This window comes from Nestor notabilis, unplaced genomic scaffold (assembly GCF_000696875.1).
Source record: "Nestor notabilis isolate BGI_N333 unplaced genomic scaffold, ASM69687v1 scaffold17616, whole genome shotgun sequence".
Classification (NCBI taxonomy): Eukaryota; Metazoa; Chordata; class Aves; order Psittaciformes; family Psittacidae; genus Nestor; species Nestor notabilis.
Window position 1 is genome coordinate 24,380 of NW_009932606.1, and position 4,685 is coordinate 29,064.

A 4,685-nucleotide genomic window follows, 5' to 3' on the forward strand; every position below is an offset into this window, starting at 1 on the left:
AAGTGGATAGGCAAACCTGCTTGTTTGCACCTTTGAAGTAGTACTTGTCTTGAGAGATACAGGTACTGCTTGTGAGTGTGGGCCTTTTCCAATGTGTTTATAGTTGTATTCAGCTGTGCTAGTCTAATAGTGGCTAAGTTTCCGTGTTCTCCCTGTTGTGTCAGTGTATGTACAGCTCTCACCCCTGGAGTGATTTGAATGAAAAGATCTGTTTTATGTGGTAGTTAAAGGCATGATTCTCACAGATGCGGCACAAGGAAATGTAGGGTAATTTGTTACTGTCTTCATCTATCTGCTTCTTCCTGCTACGGATCAGGTATGTGTTTTCTCATTATACACTAATCAACTTGTAAAAGTATATATTACATACATATGGAACATATGTATAGCTTTAATAAATACATATGCATACTTAAGTGTTTGTATAAAAATACAACTACCAAGGTTAGAAAAAAGCATCACTTGTTCTCTCTGACAGATCAGATCCTCCTGAATGACTGTCATGGAAAGCAAGTGAGGGGTTCTTTGGTTTGGGTTTTTGGTGGTTGGTTTTTTGTTTTGGTTTTTGTTTTGTTTTGTTTTTTTCCTAACATTGGCCATTACTTGGATCCATATTGAAGCACAGTCAAGTTACAGGTTTAAACTGGCAAAACTAGGAACAACTGGGCTAGATTAGGAGTGATACCATTCAGAGCTGCTGCCAGCAGCTTTATTTACATATCTGTGTGCTTGGCTAACCAGCATCACTTGACAGAACTAGGTTAAGAAACAACCATATGTGTATTTTGCCTGGGAGATCTGTCACAGATGGAGAACAGCAGCAGCCAGAAACAAAACCTCTTCATCAGCTTAGCTGTACTGATAGCAACACTCAGGACTACAGCTCTTAGACTGTAGTACTCTTTTTTTCTTAAGTATGTCATCTTGGATTGTGTGAGATTACATCTGCAGTGAATGGGCTCACTGACCATAAAAGCTTACTGGTGGTTTTTAGTTGCTGTCCAGCAAATGGAGTTCACATGCTTAGAGCAAGTGGCGGAATTTGGGACTCTTCATTAAGTATCATTGCTCAGAGTGAGCTGGTCAAAGAAAACCTCAACTGTTTAGTTAATGACACAAACTTGTCACCAGAATGATTGTTATGGGGAAGGTTTAATGATTCACTTTTCCAAATGAAGTTAGCTTGCCAAGGTTTAGAACAGCAGGGATGTCTTTAACTACTACTGTACTTCATTGGGGGAGGAGTATCTTATCAGGAAGACTAATTGTTGCGTGCCTCCGTAGGCTGTCCTTATTTCTTCATTTGTAGGTTTCAATTAGCTAAGCTGCCATGGTGTCTGAAAAGCAGCAGAATGGTAATGCTCTGGTCAATAGGCATCTGGGTATCGGGATAATACAATTATTTAAATCGATAAAAAAAATCCCAGTTTTCTTCAAAGCTGATAAGCCTGTAAAAGTGCTGTTGGTAGCAGTGTCCAAGATGCACTCAATGCACCATACAAAATGCCACCATGGATGCTGGTGAAGGTTCTTCTACTTATGGATCATAGTTCCTTTTGTTTGCTTAATATACTGATTTTATGTTCAGTTAGCAGCACTTACTGTCACCTTCTGACTTTGCACTGTGATCTAGTAAAACATCTGGATTAGTACTAGGGGGTAACTGAAATAACATCATGTGTAGCTGCAGAGATCACTTAAGTATAGTTTTTCCTTTTGCTTATTTGCCCCACAGTTGGCTGGTAGGAGGGAAGATCTTCGTGTTGTGCCTCAAGAAGTGTGTCATCCACGCAGGTGGCTTTTTCTTAAAACGTTTGCAGTGTTAGCCAGGTGATACCAGGTTATTCAGGGTGCAAAGACATGTTGCTGGATACTTCCCTTTACTCAGCCCTCTACAGGGGTGTGTTGAAAGTCCCAACACTAATGAGAGTAGACCATTGCAGTGGTAGCAATTCCATTCTGTGTCAGCAAGCACATCTGGCTCCGTTCCCGTTGCTCATTGTTGTCAAGCTACCATTAACTTGTACAGATGGGAAGCTGATTGCAGCAGGCAGACTGGTTAGATACACATCAAGTGGGCAGCAGGTTATCTGGTTAAACATGGGTATGGAATCTGTACCAAAGGAGCTTTTGGTGTTTCCAGGGCTAGAGTTGGCTTGATATTTGGAATAAGTCTCCTTAGAGCTGATAAAACAGTAGTCATGGGGATCTAATGTTTCTGTTTGATTAACAGATGAGCTGGTGACTTAGCACTCATACTTCTGCTATTTGTCAAATTGTATGGCCTTTTCTTCTTGAAATATGGATAAACATTCCAGTCTTGGAAAAGGGAAAGTTATTCTGGTTATGTATATACTTCTGCTAATAGCATGTTTTGTTCTTTGTGAACAAAGTGCTATGTTAAAACTTTCAACTTTGGTAATTATACCACAAAAATTACTTGCTTTGTCTCCCTCAAACTTTGGGTGAACCACTTCTAAAATAACTTTATCCTGAAGCTGCATTTCCTCCTGCTTTTGAGCTGCTTTCCAACAATGAACGTTATAGGCATTGTGCTGCAAGCCTGTGTATATGTGCACATTATACCTGTGAGCTGTGCCAGTCCAAGGAGCAGTTGAAAATCCCTCCTGGTCTCTGAAAAAAATTTGCTGTTTGTTGGATGCTGTGGTGATCTGTTGGATTTCCTTGAGCTTTTCTGGAGGCTGCTGTTCCTCCTCGCTTCGGTCAAAGGATCTGGCGATCTGGCTTTGGGGTACTGCATAACTCCTGAGGGTCTGCTGTGCTTCCTAGAGCTAGCAAAGGGGGAGGCTAAATTTTAATCTTAACACTAAATGATGAGTCCATCAGGTTGTTCTTCCCTGCCCCTTCCCCTTTTTCTCTTCATGACTTTCCCTTCAGGTGTTTCTCCAAGTAGTATGGTGAGGGATATGTAATAAGATTAACCTGTTTTACAGTCCTGAAACCAATGGAAGCTGTCAGTCAGTAGCCTGATGAGAGGAGAAAAAAGTTAAAAAATCTTCAGGACTACAGAGAAAAAAGTCATAGAAAAAAATAGGGATAGAAAATCTGCAGGAAGGGAACAGAAACCTGTAGATGGTGTCTATGCACATCTTATGATGTGCAAATAGTGCCTGGTATCTGTGGCTCTCTTGACTAACCTGCAGGATACTTGGCAGAGATCTGTAAACCTGCCTGGTGACGTACTCTGACTGCTCTCAACTCACACCCACTTTTAACATAAACCACAGCTTCCTTCTGGACACTGGTATCTGTTAAACAAATGTATAATGGAAAAAATATATTGGGAAATCAAACAGGAGTGTGAGCCTCAATGTTTCTACATAATATTTTAGTGATGATTGTTTGGGATCCTTTGAGATGCATAAATACTGTTCGAATGTCAACATCAACCTTTAGAACATGCAAAAACTTGTTCTTGCATCCAAAACTGATTTCTGAAACTTAGTTGTGTTTTATTTTGAGAGTCTTTGGAGAATTCTCCAATGTTGGCAATATTGATTGGAAAAAAAAAAAATCTAGTCTGGCTGTTGATTAGATCCAAGAAGGATTAATTCATAAGGAAAAAAGGTTTCCATTGGGACATGCTTCATATCATGTTTTATTTCAAGAATTAGATTAATATAAAAAGAATTAAGGCCTTGCACTGCATTGTTATATATATGCAACTACAAAGAATGGCTGTAAGAATCTGAGCCCATGTAAAACATGCAAGTGTTAGTTCCTGGGGTGTGTTTAACTAGAGGAGGTAAGCTGTAATAGCTATTTATCTTGTATCCCTCCCTGGACACTCAACATTACTGGTGTCCTCTATCTACTCTTTTCCACCAGGAAACATGACCACGCCACTTGCTGCTGTTCCTCTAGGTGGTTGTCACCCCTTAGTTTGGGAGGAATGCAGAAACAGCTGTGGGCAGTCCATATGTTATCTTGTATTGGGGAATTAGAGCAGGTAGCGCCTTTAGCTTAACCTGTTGCTGAAGCTGTCTGTTACCTCTGTCTCTAGGTGGTGGTATGAATTAGCAAGTGCTTGTAGTGTCTCGGTGCAAAGCCAGCAGATGTCTGACTTCCTTAAAACAGAGAAGGACTGTAGTAGTAGTAATAGTAGAAATAGAGAGGTGCAGCAGAGTTAGACCAGCTGCATCTTAGTCTGGTTTGGGGCTTTTTATTCCCCCCTAATAAGAGTACTGAAGGGGTAGCATTTTTGTCCCACTGAATGCTGTCCTACCATAGCTGAGGGGAAAGTACACAGCGGTTCAGCAGCAGAGCCAAGTGGCTGGGATGGTGGAAAAGCTCTTCTGGGGCACCCAGCTAAAGCTTGCATGGCACCACTGCAAGTGCTTGTAGCCCATCTCTCAGCAAGGGCCAGGGAGGAGAGGAACTTCAGGCTAAGAGCAATACCTTACAAAGACAATGGCTGTAGCCTTGCTACAAAAGGAAGGCTAGGCTGCTCAAGGTGTCTGATATTGTGTGTCTGTTTTTTTCCTGCTGGTTTCTTGCTTGATTTTTGCGTTGGGGTTGTGTGTGTGTTAGTTTTCAAGTGATGCAAGTGTGCTGTCTTGCCTTACTAAATTAGTTTGCCTCAGAAAGCTGCATCTTGGTCTGGTTTGGGAGTTGGGCCTTTTACCCCCCCCCCCCCCCAAAAAAAAAAAACCAACAAACACAGA